Source organism: Hyperoodon ampullatus (assembly GCF_949752795.1).
Source record: "Hyperoodon ampullatus genome assembly, chromosome: 5".
In the NCBI taxonomy this organism is placed as follows: Eukaryota; Metazoa; Chordata; class Mammalia; order Artiodactyla; family Ziphiidae; genus Hyperoodon; species Hyperoodon ampullatus.
Genome location: NC_136918.1, coordinates 5,097,287 through 5,118,252, shown reverse-complemented (window position 1 = coordinate 5,118,252; position 20,966 = coordinate 5,097,287).

The window sequence follows — 20,966 nt, the reverse complement described above, 5'->3', positions numbered from 1 at the left end:
TTGTTTTTTTTCACAGTCTTTTGCTAGTTCATGCAATACTTAAGTAAATATCTTTGAAATGCATATTTGTGCACTTGGATGAGTATATCTGTTAAACATTTCTAAATGTGGACTTGGTAACCAACAGTAGGTGCACTTCTGATTTTGAGAGATTTTTACCAAATTTTCGTTCTTCTTTTTTTTTTTTTTTGGTTGTTGTAGTTTTTTTTAATTAAATTAATTTTTTTATTGAAGTGTAGTTGATTTACAATGCTGTGCCAATCTCTGCTGTACAGCAAAGTTACTCAGTTTAACACATATATACATTCTTTTTTTAATATTCTTTTCTGTTATTGTTTATCCCAGGAGATTGGATATAATTCCTTGTGCTATACCGTAGGATCTTGTTGTTTATCCATTCTAGATGTGATAGTTTGCATCTACCAACTCGAAATTCCCAGTCCCTCCCTCTCCCTTCCCCACAAATTTTCCTTCTTGATGTGCTTGTACTATTTGGCAATCTTTCCATCAGTGTATGAGAGCGGACTCCTTGTTTTCTTGGCAACATGGCAGACTAGGTTTCTTGACACACTCTCTCACTAAAAACAATTAAAAATGATAGATAAAATATCAAAATACATTTTAAAGACACCAGTGGACTAGCAAGGCAGTAAGGGGGAAATATCTCCCTGACAGTTTTAACCAAAAATTTTTGCCTAAATTCAAACTCCTAGGCAGACCAAAATATCTCAAGCTGGGGATTGATTTTACAGTGACCCTGGGTGGGTTATGACCCTAGATACTTGAAAAAAAAAAAGCAAAAATAAATGTTTTGGTGAGAAAAAAGTCCCACAGAAAAAATGAGGAAAACAAGACTAAAAAATAAGTGAAGATGGGAAATCAGGAAGGTTTACTACATACCGTACTTATGAGTGGTCCCATAAAATAAAACTATAGATCAGCTGCAGATATTAATATGATATACATGTACAAATAATAAGTGAAATGGGTAGACAAAATTCTAACAAAATATTTAATCTAAATAAGTGAAAATAATAATGCACTATTATTCTTTTACTCACATTCAAAGCAACTTGCAGAGAAAATAACTAAACACACAGGGAAACAAGGCAACATGAATGAGAACCAGCAGAAACACAAGATAATAGAAACAGACCCCCAAAGACTTCAGATATTGGAATTATTAGAGACAGAAAATAAAATAGCCATATGAGTCATATGTAAAGAGATAAAAGACAAGCCTGAAAATATGATCAGGAAATGAACCAAATTTAACTTATAAAAATGAAAAATATTATGACTGAAACATAAAACATAATAGATAGTATAGTCATTATGGAAAACAATAAGGAGATTCCTCAAAAAATTAAAAATAGAACTACTATGTGATCCAGCGATCTCAGTTCTGGGAATATATCCAAAGGAAATGAAATCAGTATCTTGAAGAGCTATCTGTACTGCCATATTCATTGCAGTACTATTCACAACAGCCAAGATATGAAATCAGTTTGTGTCCATCAACAGATAAATAGATAAAGAAAATGTGGTATATGTATACAATGGATTATTATTCAGCCTTAAAAAAGAAGGAAACCTTGTCATTTGTGACAACATGGATGAGCCTGGATGACATTATGCTGAGTGAAATAAGTCGGCACAGAAAAACAAATACTGCATGATCTCACTTAAAATAAAAAAGTCAAAAGTCATTGAAGCAAAGAGTAGAATGGGGAGGGAAGGAAATGGGGAGATCTTGGCCAAAGGGTACAAAATTTCAGTGAGGAGGGATGGTAAGTTCTGGAGATCTAATGTACAACATGGTGACTATAGTTAATAATACTGTATTGTATACTTGAAATTTGCTAAGAGAGTTGTTCTTAAATATTCTCACCACAAAAGAAAAAAAAAGATAACTATGTGAGGTGATGGACATGTTAGTTAGCTTTATTGTGGTAATAATTTCATAATATATACATATATCAAAACATCATGTTGTACACTCTAAATAGATTTACAGCCCAGGCCTAAGAGACTAGCAGCTTCTACTTCCTGTCTCTTGGGACACTTGCTCTCGGAGTCCCGAGCTGTCACATCAGAAGGATGACTGCTATGCTGGAGGAAACACAAGGGGAGGCCCTGGTATCACATGGAGAGGAGAGACGGCCAGCCAAGCCCAGCCTTCAAGCCACACATGCTAAGGCACCAGCATATGAGTTAAGCTGTCTTGAACACTTTAGACCAGAACAACTACAAACAGGTGATCCCTGTTGACATCATGTGAAGAAGAAGTGTGACCCAGCTGAGTCCTGCCTGAATTCCTGACTCACAAAATTATAAAATATTTGTCTTAATCTATTGAGTTTGGGTCAGTTTGCACAAAGCAATAGATAACCAGGAAAGCCATCATCAATGGTTGTTAAAGCTGTAGCCGTGGATAGGTTTGCTGAAAGCAAACAGACAACACCAGGTTTACTCTAAAAATCATCTGGAGAAAGGCTTGTGCCTTACCCATAGGAAAACCCTTTATATATCGGAAGATGAGAATTATAATCTCCCCTATGAGGCTTCCCTGGTGGTGCAGTGGTTAAGAATCCGCCTACCAATGCAGGGGGACATGGGTTCGAGCCCTGGTCCAGGAAGATTCCACATGCCGCAGAGCAACTGAGCCCATGTGCCACAACTACTGAGCTTGAGCTCTAGAACCCGTGAGCTACAACTACTGAGCCCATGTGCCACAACTACTGAAGCCCACATGACTAGAGCCCATGCTCCACAATAAGAGAAACCACCACAGTGAGAAGTCTGCACACCTCAGTGAAGAGTAGCCCCCGCTTGCTGCAACTAGAGAAAGCCCATGTGCAGCAATGAAGACCCAATGCAGCCAAAAAAAAAAAATCTCCCCTTTGATGAACAGCTCAAGTCCCTTCTTTTCAAGGAACAATGTACTTAATTTTATCTTGTTAGTCATATTCCTTCTTTCTGGTTTCCCAAGTTTTAAAAATCCTATTTGCTACAGTATATGTTTTCATCAGCCCTCTGAATTTTTAATCTTTCATACATGAACACTCAAGCATGGATTTGATGCCTTATTTTTCTTTCTTTTTTTTTTTTTTTTTTAACACATTAGGCTCCTTTTTAAAGAAAGCTCATTAGGCAAAATTGCCAATGAGATTTTTTCAACAATAGTAACAACAAAAACTTAACTTTTCCACCAGTAGTTCTAAAGACACTTCCTTAAAGCTTATGACCGATGGAGAAAGACAACCCATCATCATCTCCAACTCATCATCTCCAACCCAGAAAAGAGAGGAGGGTGGGAAAATGCTGCATGGAGTCTTTGCCTGGCAATCCTACCAGCTCCTGTGAAAAGAGGAAGGATCAGTTCCCCAAAGGGAGAGGTGGGTACCCAGAAGAAGGACAGGGTACCCCAAAGGAGGGGAGTGATGCTGAGAAGTCAGAAACAATAAAGCCTACTGTAGTTTCCCAAATTATATTTGAGTAGACACCTACAAAATCATCATTTTTTTCTGGATGTCACTTAATGTTTATCTTTTAACCATCAAAGCCCTATGATATTTTATGCTCCATTGCTTTTGCCTGAAATTGGATGAAGACATCTTTATTAATCAGGGAAAATATTACAAAGTCTAGGGAAGGCAGGATAACAGTGTGTTTTTTTAAAAAAAATTCAGCATCTTGTTGTGTAACCAGATGTGCCTTTGCTTATTCATTAGATTTCATTGTTCACAGTGATCTTGTAAGAATCTGGCCAAGCTTTGCAAAAGGATGTCACACTGGCCTCATTCCAAGGAAATTAATAATCTTATTTCAAGCTCCTCTCCCTTCTCTTACCCGGGCTTCTAGGGAAGGCCACCGGTGTTCCCCTGTCTATGAATTACAAGGTGGTTCAGGCCCCCAATATTTCTATTACAGAACATACTGTCTTTCATTTCAAAATTGCCTCTTATGAGTATTATTCTCTGTTCTAAAAAGATGTCATTGTTTCACTCTTATTCTACACTCCTTCTGTGTTCAAGGTCGCTGTTACTCTGTTATTCAGGCAGACAATCTTTTCATAATTTTTTTCCAATCAATCTCAGTTCAAGGACTTACATACTCAATAGCCCCCATAAGTTTTGTCATTTCTTCTCTTGAAAACATTTTCTGTAGTGACTCTTTCTTCAGCAGCTTCTGTGTATTCAATTCCTCCTAATGCATTGCTGTATGGAACATAGGGAAGCCTTGTTTATGGTGGGTTTTATTGGGGGAAAATGATTTTTTCTTATTTCCTTAGATTCAGCAACTATTAACTAAAGTTTCTTAACTGATTTGGGAAACGAACTGTTTTCATCTAGCTTATGAGGAGAGAGTTCTCAGCTTCTGAGGGGCAAGAGATAAAAGTTTTGAGGGTAGCAGAAACAGAGCATAGATCAAAGGTGAATGTAGACCAAAGCAGGAGTTTTGTGGGAAAAGTGTGGAAAGTAAAAGGATACTTCGGACCAAAGTTTCAAAATAAAATCCAGGGCGGTCAGAAATCTTGCTCAAGCTAAAAGTGTATGTGTTGTATTGATTTATTTTCTTCCAGTTTAATTGAGAGATAATTGACATACAGCACTGTAATTTTTCCCCCCAAATGCTGTCAATGATAATTTCCAGGATTATCATCAGAGAATATCCTTGCGGGCTAAAAACTTACCTATGAAATCTTTTTAAAAAAAAAAACATTTTTATTGGAGTATAATTGCTTTACAATGGTCTGTTAGTTTCTGCTGTATAACAAAATGAATCAGCTACATGTACACATATACCTCCATATGCCCTCCCTCTTGCATCTCCCTCCCACCCTCCCTATCCCACCCCTCTAGGTGGTCACAAAGTACCGAGCTGATCTCCCTGTGCTATGCGGCTGCTTCCCACTAGCTATCTATTTTACATCTGGTAGTGTATATATGTCAGTGCCACTTTCTCACTTCATCCCAGCTTCCCCTTCCCCTTCCCTGTGCCCTTAGGTCCATTCTCCATGTCTGCATCTTTATTCCTGTGCTGCCCCTAGGTTCTTCAGAACCATTTTTTCTTTTTTAGATTCCATATATATGTGTTAGCATACAGTATTTGTTTTTCTCTTTCTGACTTACTTCACTCTGTATGACAGACTCTAGGTCCATCCACTTCACTACAAATAACTGTTTCATTTCTTTTTATGGCTGAGTAATATTCCATTGTATACATATGTGCCTTATCTTCTTTAACCATTCATCTGTCAATGGACACTTAGGTTGCGTCCATGTCCTGACTATTGTAAACAGTGCTGCAATGAACATTTTGGTACATGACTCTTTCTGAATTATGGTTTTCTCAGGGTATATGTCCAGTAATGAGATTGCTGGGTCATATGGTAGTTCTTTTTTTAGGATTTAAGGAACCTCCATACTGTTCTCCATAGTGGCCGTATCAATTTATATTCCCACCAACAGTGCAAGAGTGTTCCCTTTTCTCCACACCCTCTCCAGCATTTATTATTTGTAGATTTTTTGATGATGGCCATTCTGACCTGCATGAGGTGATACCTCATTGTAGTTTTGATTTGCATTTCTCTAATGATTAGCGACGTAGAGCAACCTTTCATGTGTTTGTTGACAATCTGTATATCTTCTTTGGAGAAGTGTCTATTTAGGTCTTCTGCCCATTCTTGGATTGTTTTTTTTTTTTTTTGATATTGAGATGCATGAGCTGTTTGTATATTTTGGAGATTAATCCTTTGTCAGTTGCTTCACTTACAAATATTTTCTCCCATTCTGAGGGTTGTCTTTTCATTTTGTTTATGGTTTCTTTTGCTGTGAAAAGCTTTTAAGTTTCATGAAGTCCCATTTGTTTATGTTTGTTTTTATTTCCATTTCTCTAGGAGGTGGGTCAAAAAGGATCTTGCTGTGATTTATGTCACAGGGTGTTCTGCCTATGTTTTCCTCTAAGAGTTTTATAGTGTCCAGTTTTACATTTAGATCTCTAATCCATTTTGAGCTTATTTTTGTGTATGGTGTTAGGGAGTTTTCTAAATTCATTCTTTTACATGTAGCTGTCCAGTTTTCCCAGCACCACTTATTGAAGAGGCTATTTTTCTCCACTGTATATTCTTGACTCCTTTATCAAAGATAAGATGACCATATGTGTGTGGGTTAATCTCTGTGCTTTCTATCCTGTTCCATTGATCTATATTTCTGTTTTTGTGCCAGTACCATACTGTCTTGATTACTGTAGCTTTGTAGTATAGTCTGAAGTCAGGAAGCCTGATTCCTCCAGCTCCATTTTTCTTTCTCAAGATTGCTTTAGCTATTCGGGGTTTTTGTGTTTCCATACAAATTGTGAATTTTTTTGTTTTAGTTTTGTTAAAAATGCCATTGGTAGTTTGATAGGGATTGCACTAAATCTATAGATTGCTTTGGGTAGTATAGTCATTTTTACAATGTTGATTCTTCCAATTCAAGAACATGGTATATCTCTCCATCTGTTTGTATCATCTTTAATTTCTTTCATCAGTGTCTTATAGTTTTCTGCATACAGGTCTTTTGTCTCCTTAGGTAGGTTTATTCCTAGGTATTTTATTCTTTTTGTTGCAATGGTAAATGGGAGTGTTTCCTTAATTTGTCTTTCAGGTATTTCATCATTAGTGTATAGGAATGCAAGAGATTTCTGTGCATTAATTTTGTGTCCTGCTATTTTACCAAATTCATTGATTAGCTCTAGTAGTTTTCTGGTAGCATATTTAGGATTCTCTATGTGTAGTAGCATGTCACCTGCAAACAGTGACAACTTTATTTCTTCTTTTCTGATTTGGATTCCTTTTATTTATTTTTCTTCTCTGAATGCTGTGGCTAAAACTTCCAAAATTATGTTGAATAATAGTGGTGAGAGTGAACAACCTTGTATTGTTCCTGATCTTAGTGGAAATGGTTTCTGCTTTTCACCATTGAGAAAGATGTTGGCAGTGGGTTTGTTATATATGGCCTTTATTATGTTGAGGTAAGTTCCATTTATGCCTACTTTCTGGAGGGTTTTTTCATAAATAGGTGTTGATTTTTTTCAAAAGCCTTTTCTGCACCTACTGAGATGATCATTTGGTTTTTCTCCTTCAGTTTGTTAATATGGTTTATCACATTGATTGATTTGTGTATACTGAAGAATCCTTGCATTCCTGGGGTAAACCCCACTTGATCATGGTGTATGATCATTTTAGTGTGCTGTTGGATTCTGTTTGCTAGTATTTTGTTGAGGTTTTTTGCATCTATGTTCAATAGTGATATTGTCCTGTAATTTTCTTTTTTGTGTGACATCTTTGTCTGGTTTTGGTATCAGGGTGATGGTGGCTTCGTAGAATGAGTTTGGCAGTGTTCCTCCCTCTGGTATATTTTGTAAGAGTTTGAGAAGGATAGGTGTTAGCTCTTCTCTAAATGTTTGATGGAATTCACCTGTGAAGCCATCTGGTCCTGGGCAGTTGTTTGTTGGAAGATTTTTAATCACAGTTTCAGTTTCAGTGCTGGTGACTGGTCTGATTAAATTTTCCATTTCTTCCTGGCTCAGCCTCGGAAGTTGTGCTTCTGTAAGAATTTGTCCATTTCTTCCAGGTTGTTCATTTTATTGGCATATAGTTGCTTGTAATAATCTCTCATGATCCTTTGTATTTCTGCAGTATCTGTTGTTATTTCCCCTTTTCATTTCTAATTCTATTGATTTGAGTCTTCTCCCTTTTTTTCTTGATGAGTCTGGCTAATGGTTTATCAATTTTGTTAAATTTCTCAAAGAACCAGACTTTAGTTTTATTGATCTTTGCTATTATTTCCTTAATTTCTTTTTCATTAATTTCTGATCTGATCTTTATGATTTCTTTCCTTCTGCTGACTTTGGGTTTTTTGTTCTTCTTTGTCTAATTGCTTTAGGTGTAAGGTTAGGTTATTTATTTGAGATTTTTTTTGTTTCTTCAGGTAGGATTTTATCGTTATAAACTTCCCTCTTAGAACTGCTTTTGCTGCATCCCATAGGTTTTGGGTGGTCGTGTTTTCATTGTCAATTTTTTCTAGGTATTTTTGATTTCCTCTTTGATTTCTTCAGTGATCTCTTGGTTATTAAGTAGTGTATTGTTTAGCCTCCATGTGTTTGTATTTTTTTACATATTTTTTCCTGTAATTGTTATGTAGTCTCATAGTGTTGTGGTTGGAAAAGATACTTGATATGATTTCAATTTTCTTAAATTTACCAAGTCTTGATTTGTGATCCAAAATATGAACTATCCTGCAGAACGTTCCATGAGCATTTGAGAAGAAACTGTATTTTGTTGTTTTTGGATGGAATGTCCTATAAGTATCAATTAAGTCCATCTTGTTTAATGTATCATTTAAAGCTTGTGTTTCTTATTTATTTTCATTTTGGATGATCTGTCCATTGATGAAAGTGGGGTGCTCAAGCCCCCTACTATGTTTGTGATACTGTCGATTTCCCCTTTTATGGCTGTTAGCATTTGCCTTATGTATTGAGGTGCTCCAATGTTGGGTGCATAAATATTTACAATAGGTATATCTTCTTCTTGGATTGATCCCTTGATCATTATGTAGTGTCCTTCTTTGTCTCTTGTAATAGTCTTTATTTTAAAGTCTATTTTGTCTGATATGAGAATTGCTACTCTGGCTTTCTTTTGATTTCCATTTGCATGGAATATCTTTTTCCATCCCCTCATTTTCAGTCTGTATGTGTCCCTGATTCTGAAGTGGGTCTGTTGTAGACAGCATATATACAGGTCTTGTTTTTGCATCCATTCAGCCAGTCTATGTCTTTTCATTGGAGCATTTAATCCATTTACATTTAAGGTAATTATTGATATATATATTCCTATTACCATTTTCTTTTTTCTTTATTCTGCTCTGCAGTAGTTATTTCCAGTATTTTATCTTCCAGTCATTTATCCATTCTTCTGCCTCAGTTATTCTGCTATTGATTCCTTCCAGAGAATTTTTAATTTCATTTATTGTGTTGTTCATCATTGTTTGTTTGCTCTTTAATTCTTCTAGGTCCTTTTTAAATGTTTCTTGTATTTTCTCCATTTTATTCCCAAGATTTTGGATCATCTTTACTATCATTACTCTGAATTCTTTTTCAGGTAGGCTGCTTATTTCCTCTTCACTTATTTGATCTGGTGGGTTTTTACCTTGCTCCTTCATCTGCTGTGTATTTTTCTGTCTTCTCATTTTGCTTAACTTACTGTGTTTGGTGTCTCCTTTTCACAGGCCACAGGTTCATAGTTCCTGTTGTTTTTGGAGTTTGCCCCCAGTGGGTCAGGTTGGTTCAGTGGGTTGTTTAGGCTTCCTGGTGAACGGACTGGTGCCTCTGTTCTGGTGGATGAGGCTGGATCTTGTCTTTCTGGTCAGCAGGACCGCATCTGTTGGTGTTTTTTGGGGTGTGTGTGAACTTATGATTTTAGGTAACCTCTCTGCTAATGGTATGTGTTGTGTTCCTGTCTTGCTAGTTGTTTGGCATGGGGTGTCCAGCACTGTAGCTTGCTGGTCGTTGAGTGAAGGTGGGTCTTAGCGTTGAGATGGAGATCTCTGGGAGAGCTCTCGCCTATTGATATTACGTGGGACCAAGAGGTCTCTGATGGACCAATGTCCTGAACTTGGCTCTCTCACCTCAGAGGCTCAGGCCTGACATGAGGCCAGAGCACCAAGACCCTGTCAGCCACACGGCTCAGAAGAAAAGGGAGAAAAAAAAGAAAGAAAGAATAAATAAATAAATAAAGTTATTTAAAAATATATTATTAAAATAAAAAAGTAGTAAAAAAAGAAAAGAAAGAAGAGAGCAACCAAACCAATAAACAAATCCACCAATAATAACAAGTGCTAAAAACTATACCAAAAAAGCAAAAACCAAACCAAAAAAATGGACAGAGAAAACCCTAGGGCAAATGGTAAAACCAAGGCAATACAGACAAAATCACACAAAGAAGCATACATATACACAGTCACAAAAAGAGAAAAAGGAAAAAATATATATATATAAAAATAAAGGAAGAGAGCAACCAAATCAATAAACAAATCTACCAGTGATAATAAGCTCTAAATATGAAACTGAGATAAACATAAAACCAGAAACAAATTAGATGCAGAAAGCAAACCCCAGGCCTACAGTTGCTCCCAAAGTCCACCGCCTCAATTTTAGGATGATTTGTTGTCTATTCAGATGTTGCACAGAGGCAGCGTACATCAAGTTGACTGCGGAGATTGAATCCACTCTTCCTGAGGCTGCACATAGAAATTTCCCTTTCTCTTCTTTGTTCGCACAGCTCCTGGGGTTCAGCTTTGCATTTGGCCCCGCCTCCACATGTAGGTAGCCTGAGGTCCTCTGTTCCCCACCCAGACAGGACGGGGTTAAAGTAGCAGCTGATCTGGGGGCTCTGGCTCACTCAGGCCGTGTCGGGGAGGGGTTCAGAATGTGGGACGGCAGAGGCCAGCATGACGTTGCAACAGCCTGAGGCGTGCTGTGTGTTCTCCTGGGGAAGTTGTCCCTGGATCATGGGACCCTGGCAGTGGTGGGCTGCACAGTCTCCTGGGAGGGGAGGTGTGTATAGTGACCTGTGCTTGCACACAGGCTTCTTAATGACTGCAGCAGTGGCCTTAGCATTTCATGCCTATCTCTGGTGTCCGCGCTGATAGCCACAGCTCATGCCCATCTCTGGAGCTCGTTTAGGTGGTGCTCTGAATCCTCTCTCCTCGTGCACCCCGAAACAATGGTCTCTCGCCTCTTAAGCAGGTCCAGACTTTTTGCCAGACTCCCTCCTGGCTAGCTGTGGCACACTAGCCCCCTTCAGGCTGGGTTCACGCAGCCAACCCCAGTCCTCTCCCTGGGATCTGACCTCTGAACCCCGAGCCTCAGATCCCAGCCTACACCTGCCCTGGTGGGTGAGCAGACCAGCCTCTCAGGCTGGTGAGTGCTGGTTGGCACCAATCCTCTGTGCAGGAATCTCTCTGCTTTGCCCCCTGCACCATTTTTGCTACACTCTCCTCCATGGCTCTGAGGCTTCCCCCACCACTACCCCCTGTCTCCACCAGTGAAGGGACTTCCCAGTGTGTGGAAACTTTTCCTCCTTCACAACTCCCTCCCAGAGGTGCAGGTCCCATCCCTATTCTTTTGTCTCTGTTTTTTCTTTTTTCTTTTGACCTACCCAGGTATGTGGGGAGTTTCTTGCCTTTTGGGAGGTCTGAGGTCTTCTGCCAGCATTCAGTAGGTGTCCTGTTGGAGTTGTTGCACAGGTAGATGTATTTTTGATGTATTTGTGGGGAGGAAGGTGATCTCTATGTCTTACTCCTCTGCCATCTTGAAGGTCCCCTCAGCACTGTATATTTAAGGAGTACAGCATAGTGATTTGACTTACATACATCATGAAATGATTACCACAATAAGTTTAGTGAACATTCATCATCTCATATAGATACAAAATTAAAGAAAGAGAAAAATATATGATCTTCCATGTGATGAGAATTCTTAGAATTTACTTTCTTAACTTTCATATGTAACATATGAAACAGTGTTAATTATATTTATCATGTTATACATTACATCCCTAGTATTTGTTTATCTTGTAACTGGAAGTTTGTACCTTTTGACCACCTTCATCCAAATCTCCCTCTCCCAATCCCCCACCTCTAGCAACCACCAGTCTGATCTGTTTTTCTATGAGTTTGTTTATTTCTGAAGTATAATTGACCTATAATACTATGTTAGTTCCTATTGCACAGCATAGTGATTTGATTTTTTTTACATTTCAAAATGATCACCAATATAGGTCTAGTTACCATGTATCACCATACAAAGATATTAAATAATTATTGATTATATTCCCAATACTGTGTATTTCATCCCCATGACTCATGAGACCATCCCATTAATGCTTATAGTAACTACTAATTAATCACAGCCTCTCATGAATTGCTTATACCTATGAAAAACTGCAATTAAAATCTTCATTTTACAAAACCCAAGATCAGACAGCTGTTAAGAGATGGGTATGTTTAATTCTAAAGTAAGTTATCTTTGAAATGAAATAGTATGGACTCTGCTGCCTCATAATACAAAAACCAACATCACAAAGAAAACGAAATATCAGTGGATAATAGAACAAATACCCAAGGAATATTTAGCAGTAGAAATAATAAAATATTTTAAAAAAAATATAATTATTATCTTTAGAAGGATACTAGGGATTGGAACCAAGATGGCAGAGTAGAAGGACATGCTCTTACTCCCTCCTCCAAGAACACCAGAATCACAACTAGCTGCTGAACAATCATCGACAGGAAGACACTGAAACTCACCAAAAAAGATACCCCACATCCAAAGACAAAGGAGAAGCCACAATGAGATGGTAGGAGGGGAGCAATCACAGTAAAATCAAATCCCATAACTGCTGGGTGGGTGACTCACAGACTGGAGAACACTTATACCACAGAAGTCCACCCACTGGAGTGAAGGTTCTGAGCCCCACATCAGGCTTCCCAATCTGGGGGTCGGCAATGGGAGGAGGAATTCACAGAGAATCAGACTTTGAAGGCTACAGGGATTTGATTGCAGGACTTCAACAGAACTGAGGGAAACAGAGACTCCACTCTTGGAGGGCACACACAAAGTAGTGTGCGCATCGGGACCCAGGGGAAGGAGAAGTGACCCCACGGGAGACTGAACCAGACCTACCTGCTAGTGTTGGAGGGTCTTCTGCAGAGACGGAGGCTGGCTGTGGCTCACTGTGGGGACAAGGACACTGGCAGCAGAAGTTCTGGGAAGTACTCCTTGGCATGAGCCCCCCCAGAGTCCACCATTAGCCCCACCAAAGAGCCCAGGTAGGCTCCAGTGTTGGATTGCCTCAGGCCAAACAACCAACAGGGAGGGAACCCAGCCCCACCCATCAGCAGTCAAACGGGTTAAAGTTTTACGGAACTCTGCCCAGCAGAGCAACAGTCAGCTCTACCCACCACCAGTCACTCCTATTAGGATGCTTGCACAAGCCTCTTAGATAGCTTCATCCACCAGAGGGCAGAGCGCAGAAGCAAGAAGAACTACAATCCTGCAGCCTGTGGAACAAGAACCACATTCACAGAAAGATAGACAAGATGAAAAGGCAGAGGGCTATGTACCAGATGAAGGAACAAGATAAAACCCCATATAAACAACTAAATGAAGTGGAGATAGGCAACCTTCCAGAAAAAGAATTCAGAATAATGATAGTGAAGATGATCCAGGACCTCGGAAAAAGAATGGAGGCAAAGATCAAGAAGATGCAAGAAAGTTTAACAAAGAGTTAGAAGAATTAAAGAAAAACACACAGAAATAAAAAATACAATAATTGAAATGAAAACTACACTAGAAGGAATCAATAGCAGAATAACTGAGGCAGAAGAACAGACAAGTGACCTGGAAGACAGAATGGTGGAATTCACTGCTACAGAAAAGAATAAGGAAAAAAGAATGAAAAGAAATGTAGACAGCCTAAGAGACCTCTGGGACAACATTAAAGGCAAAAACATTCACATTATAAGGGTCCCAGAAGGAGAAGACAGAGACAAAGGACCAGAGAAAATATTTGAAGAGATTATAGTCAAAAACTTCCATAACATGGGAAAGGAAATAGCCACCCAAGTCCAGGAAGCACAGAGAGTCTCATACAGGGTAAACCCAAGGAGAAACATGCTGAGACACGTAGAAATCAAGTTGGCAAAAATTAAGGACAAAGAAAAAGTATTGAAAGCAGCAAGGGAAAAATGACAAATAACATACAAGGGAACTCCCAAAAGGTTAACAGCTGATTTCTCAGCAGAAACTCTACAAGCCAGAAGGGAGTGGCATGATATACTTAAAGTGATGAAAGGGAAGAACCTACAACCAAGATTACTCTACCTGGCAAGGATCTCATTCAGATTTGATGGAGAAATCAGAAGCTTTACAGACAAGAAAAGCTAGGAGAATTCAGCACCACCAAACCAGCTCTACAACAAATGCTAAAGGAACTTCTCTAAGTGGGAAACACAAGAGAAGAAAAAGACCTACAAAAAAAACCCCAAAACAATTAAGAAAATGGTCATAGGAACATACATAGCGATAATTACCTTAAACGTGAATGGATTAAATGCTCCAACCAAAAGACACAGGCTTGCTGAATGGATACAAAAACAAGACCTGTCTTGTTTGTAATATAAACATATATAAAAATATATGCTGTCTACAAGAGACCCACTTCAGACCTAGGGACACATACAGACTGAAAGGGAGGGGATGGAAAAAGATATTCTGTGTAAATGGAAATCAAAAGAAAGCTGGAGTAGCAATACACATATCAGATAAAATAGACTTTAAAATAAAGAATGTTACAACAGACAAGGAAGGACACTACATAATGATCAAGGGATCAATCCAAGAAGAAGATATAACAATTATAAATATATATGCACCCAACATAGGAGCACCTCAATACATAGGGCATCTGCTAACAGCTATAAAAGCAGAAATTGACAGTAACACAGTAGTAGTGGAGGACTTTAACACCTCACTTACACCAATGGACAGATCATCCAAAATGAAAATAAATAAGGAAACAGAAGCTTTAAATGACCCAATAGACCAGATAGATTTAATTGATATTTAAAGGACATTCCATCCAAAAACAGCAGGTTACACTTTCTTCTCAAGTGCACACGGAACATTCTCCAGGATAGATCACATCTTGGGTAACAAATGAAGCCTCAGTAAATTTAAGAAAATTGAAATCATATCATGCATCTTTTCTGACCACTACGCAATGAGATTAGAAATGAATTACAGGGAAAAAACCGTAAAAAACACAAACACATGGAGGATAAACAATACATTATTAAATAACCAAGAGATCACTGAAGAAATCAAAGAGGAAATCAAAAAATACCTGGAGACAAATGACAAATGAAAACACGACAATCCAAAACCTATGGGATGCAGCAAAAGCAGTTCTAAGAGGGAAGTTTATAGCTATACAAGCTTACCTCAAGAAACAAGAAAAATCTCAAATAAACAATCTAAACTTACACCTAAAGGCACTAGAGAAAGAAGAACAAACAAAACCCAAAGTTAGCAGAAGGAAAGAAATCATAAAGATCAGAGCAGAAATAAATGAAACAGAAACAAAGAAAACAATAGCAAAGATCAATAAAACTAAAAGCTTGTTCTTTGAGAAGATAAACAAAATTGATAAACCATTAGCCAGACTCATCAAGAAAAAAAGGGAGAAGACTCAAATCAATAGAATTAGAAATGAAAAAGGAGAAGTTACAACAGACACCACAGAAATACAAAGCATCCTAAGAGACTACTACAAGCAGCTGTATGCCAATAAAATGGACAAGCTGGAAGAAGTGGACAAATTTTTTGAAAGGTATAACCTTCCAAGACTGAACCAGGAAGAAATAGAAAATATGAACAGACCAATCACAAGTAATGAAATTGAAACTGTGATTAAAAATCTTCCAACAAACAAAAGTCCAGGACCAGATGGCTTCACAGGTGAATTCTATCAAACATTTAGAGAAGAGCTAACACCCATCCTTCTCAAACTCTTCCAAAACATTGCAGAGGAAGGAACACTCCCAAACTCATTCTATGAGGCCACCATCACGGTGATACCAAAACCAGACAAAGATACTACAAAAAAAGAAAATTACAGACTAAGATCACTGATGAATATAGATGCAAAAATCCTCAACAAAATACTAGGAAACAGAATCCAACAACACATTAAAACGATCATATACCATGATCAAGTGGGATTTATCACAGGAATGCAAGGATTCTTCAATACATGCAAAACAATCAATGTGATACACCATATTAACAAATTGAAGAGTAAAAACCACATGATCATCTCAATAGATGCAGAAAGAGTTTTTGACAAAATTCAGCACCCATTTATGATAAACAGTCTCCAGAAAGTGGGCATAGAGCGAACCTACTTCAACATAATAAAGGCCATATACGACAAACCCACAGCCAACATCATTCTCAATGGTGAAAAACTGAAAGCATTTCTTCTAAGATCAGTAACAAGGCAAGGTTGTCCACTCTTGCCACTATTATTCAACATAGTTTTGGAAGTCCTAGCCACGGAAATCAGAGAAGAAAAAGAAATAAAAGGAATACAAATTGGAATAGAAGAAGGAAAACTGTCACTGTTTGCAGATGACATGATACTATACACAGAGAATCCTAAAGATGTCACCAGAAAACTACTAGAGCTAATCAATGAATTTGGTAAAGTTACAGGATACAAAATTAATGCACAGAAATCTCTTGCATTCATATACACTAATGCTGAAAAATCTGAAAGAGAAATTAAGGAAACACTCCCATTTACCTTTGCAACAAAAAAGAATAAAATACCTAGGAATAAACCTACTTAGGGAGACAGAAGACCTGTATGCAGAAAACTCTAAGACACTGATGAAATAAATTAAAGATGATACAAACAGATGGAGAGATATACCATGTTCTTGGATTGGAAGAATTAACATTGTGAAAATGACTATACTACCCAAAGCAATCTACAAATTCAATGCAATCTCTAGCAAATTACCAATGGCATTTTTTACAGAACTAGAACAAAAAAATCTTAAAATTTGTATGGAGACACAAAAGACCCCGAATAGCCAAAGCAGCCTTGAGGGAAAAAAATGGAGCTGGAGGAATCAGACTCTCTGACTTTAGACTATACTATAAAGCTACAGTAATCAAGACAATATGGTACTGGCACAAAAACAGAAACATAGATCAATGGAACAAGATAGAAAGCCCAGAGATAAACCCATGCACCTATGGTCAACTAATATATGACAAAGGAGGCAAGGATATGCAATGGAGAAAAGACAGTTTCTTCAATAAGTGGTGCTGGGAAAACTGGACAGCTACATGTAAAAGAATGAAATTAGAAAACTCCCAGCACCATACACAAAAATAAACTTGAAATGGATTAAAGACCTAAATGTAAGACTGGGCACTATAAAACTGTTAGAGGAAAACATAGGAAGAACACTCTTTGACATAAATCACAGCAAGTTCTTTTTTGATCCAACTCCTAGAGTAATGGAAACAAAAACAAAAATAAACAAATGGGACCTAATGAGACTTAAAAGTTTTTGCACAGCAAAGGAAACTACAAACAAGATGAAAAGACAACCCTCAGAATGGGAGAAAATATTTGCAAATGAATCAATAGACAAAGGATTAATCTCCAAAATATATAAACAGCTCACGCAGCTCAACATTAAAAAACAAACAACCCAATCCAAAAATGGGCAGAAGATCTAAACAGACATTTCTCCAAAGAAGACATACAGATGGCCAAGAAGCACATGAAAAGCTGCTGAACATCACTAATTACTAGAGAAATGTAGAAATCAAAACTACAATGAGGTATCACCTCACACCAGTTAGAATGGGCATTATCAGAAAATCTACAAACAACAAATGCTGGAGAGGGTGTGGAGAAAAGGGAACCCTCTTGCACTGTTGGTGGGAATGTAAATTGATACAGCCACTATGCAGAACAGTATGGAGGTTCCTTAAAAAACTAAAAATAGAATTAGCAGATGAGCCAGCAATCCCATCACTGGGCATATACCCAGAGAAAACCATAATTCAAAAAGACACATGCGCCCCAATGTTCATTGCAGCACTATTTACAATAGCCAGGTCACAGAAGCAACCTAAATGCCCATCAACAGATGAATGGATAAAAAAGCTGTGGTACATATATACAATGGAATATTACTCAGCCATAAAAGGAACGAAATTGAGCATTTGTTGAGACGTGGATGGATCTAGAGACTGTCATACAGAGTGAAATAAATCAGAAAGAGAAAAACAAATATTGTATAATAACGCATATATATGGAACCTAGAAAAATGGTACAGATGAACCGGTTTGCAGGGCAGAAATTGAGACACAGATGTAGAGAACAAATGTATGGACACCAAGGGAGGAAAGTGGCAGGGTGTGGGGGTGGTGGTGTGATGAAATGGATGATTGAGATTGACATGTATACACTGATGTGTATAAAATTGATGACTAATAAGAACCTGATGTATAAAAAATAAATAAAATTAAATTAAAAAATTAAAAAAAAGAAAAGAACTGCTTTATAGGGATACACTTACAAATATCAGAACTATTAGTTCGCAAAATGTGTATCTTTTACCAAAATAAAAATTCTTCAATTAAAAAAAAAAACTCAAAATGAACCACAGACCTAAATGTAAAACACAAAACTATAAAACTCCTAAAAAATAACACAGGAGAAAACCTAGATGACCTTGGGTATGGCAATGACTTTTAAGATATAACACCAAAAGCACAATCCATGAAAGAAAGAATTGATAAGCTAAACTTCATTAAAATAGAAAATTTCTGCTCTGTGAAAATCACTATCAAGGTAATGAAAAGACAAACCATAGAGTGGGAGAAAATAGTTGTAAAAGATGCATCTTGTTAGGATAAAGTGGCAACTTTCAAGCTTCTTACATGTACAATTGGTGTAATTTATTTTGGTATGTAGTGAGGTACAGACTTTAGTTTTAAATAGCTGTACAGTTTTCTAGGTATCAATTTTAAAGATTATAACTTCATTTTGTCACAATCAAACTTCCCAGACATACTTAAAACTATTTGTGGATATTCTTTTCTGTTTAATTTGTATATGTGTTCATTCATGTAGTAATGCTACAATGTTTGAATTGTACTGGCTTTATAGTAAGTTATATAGCTGCCTGCTCATTAACAGATACTCAACTTCTAATAAAATTTATTACTTGTAGAAAAAAAAAGAAAGATACTAAAAGATATCCCATTAATTTCTTCAATTTATTCAACAAGTACTTTTTGAGCACTGTTATGTGTCAAGTACTATGTGTGCACTGAGAATATAGCAATGAACAAAATAATTCCTACTCTTTTAGAATTAAGATTCTAATGATGGGAGCAAGAGATAATAAATAAGTAAACAAACAAACAAATATGCAAGTTGGAATAACTGCTGTGAAGAAGGCTAAAACAAGAACAATTTTTACATTTTAAAATATTTATTAATTTATATTAAATTTTATTTATTTATATTTAATTTTAAACTATAGCTGATTTACAATGTTGTGTTAATTTCTGCTGTACAAAAAAGTGACTCAGTTATACACACACACACACATATATATATATACACACACACATATATATACACACACACATATATATACATTCTTTTTCATATTTTTTCCATTATGGTTTATCACATGATATTGAATATAGTTCCCTGTGCTGTACAGTAGGACCTTGTTCTTTATCCATTCTTTTTTTTTTAAAAAAAAAAAATTATTTATTTATTTATTTATTTTTGGCTGTGTTGGGTCTTCGTTACTGCACATGGGCTTTCTCTATTTGTGGCGAGCGGGGGCTACTCTTTGTTGCAGTGCATGGGCTTCTCATTGTGGTGGCTTCTCTTGTTGTGGAGCATGGGTTTTAGGCACATAGGCTTCAGTAGTTGTAGCACACGGGCTCAGTAGTTGTGGCGCATGGGCTTAGTTGCTCCGTGGCACATGAGATCTTCCCGGACCAGGGCTTGAACCTGTGTCCCCCACACTGGCAGGTGGATTCTCAACCACTGTGCCACCAGGGAAGCCCTATCTAATCTTATATAATAGTTTTCATCCCGAACTCCCAATCCATCCCTCCCCCACTCCCTCTCCTCCTTGACCATCACAAGTCTGTTCTGTCTGTGAGTCTGTTTCTAAACCAAGAACAATTTTTTAATGTAAAATAACTAGTTAGAAAATTTTGAAATGAAAAATATGGCTGTTGAAATGGAATTCTCAGTAAATGGGCTGAATAACAGAGTAGACATAGATGAAGGGAAAATTTGCAGTTTGAAGATCAGAGCAGTACATATGGATGAAGAGCCAGAAATACAAAGGAAAATTAAGAAACATGAAGCATAGATATAGAAAACTCAACATCTGTCCAGTGGGAATTCCAGGAGGAAAGAACAGAGAAGAGAGAATGCAGGGGACTGGTGGTGGATCACTCAGATAAATCAGACTAGAACATCTTTCCAGAGCTAAAGAAAGACCAGTGACCTCAGATGCCAAGACCCTACTAATACCAAACAGAATTCCTAAAAAGACACTCAGCCTGGACACACTCCGGTAGATTGTCAGGATGTCAAAGATAAAGAGACCACCCTTAAAGCTTCATTTCTTCTTTCAACATCCATCCAAGAACCACTTATGGGGTGCCACTATGTATGTTACAAGCAGTGTTTGAGTGTCTCAGGATCGTGGTGAACAACACAGATGAGGACTCACCCTCATGAGGGCAGGGCAGGGGTCAGACCAATATCAGCTTATTGAATACTTAAATACTTAAATAACTACCTGTGAGTGTATGGATGGAAATAATTAGGGTGAAGAAACTGGAAGCAAGTGGGGGTGAGGGCCTCCTTTAGGTGGGAGATCACAAAGGGATGTTCTGAGGAGCCCTGAGACTGGAAGAAAAGGACTAGCAATGGGGAGACCAGGGCAAACTTATTCCAGTCAGGGGGACCAGCAAGGTCCCAGGCTGCTACGTGGGAAAGAAGGAGTGTGTTCTAGGACTGGGAAGAGCCAGTATAGGAAGAGCAGGATGGGTGGGATGGGGGCGGAGACGGTGGCTGAGATTAGGAACCCCTTGGAGACACTCATGTCCCTGGATGGCATATTGTGTTGTAAAGACTTCAGGGGGACATGACAGCCACTGAAGGTGCTGGTGACTTAACTTGTTCCTTCTCTGATGCCTGGTCTGCTGCATCGTAAATCAGCTGGGCTAAGACCTCAGCCTCAGTGTCTGTCCTTGAGAACTAAGGAGAGTTTGGGGGTTTAACGGGTTTAAT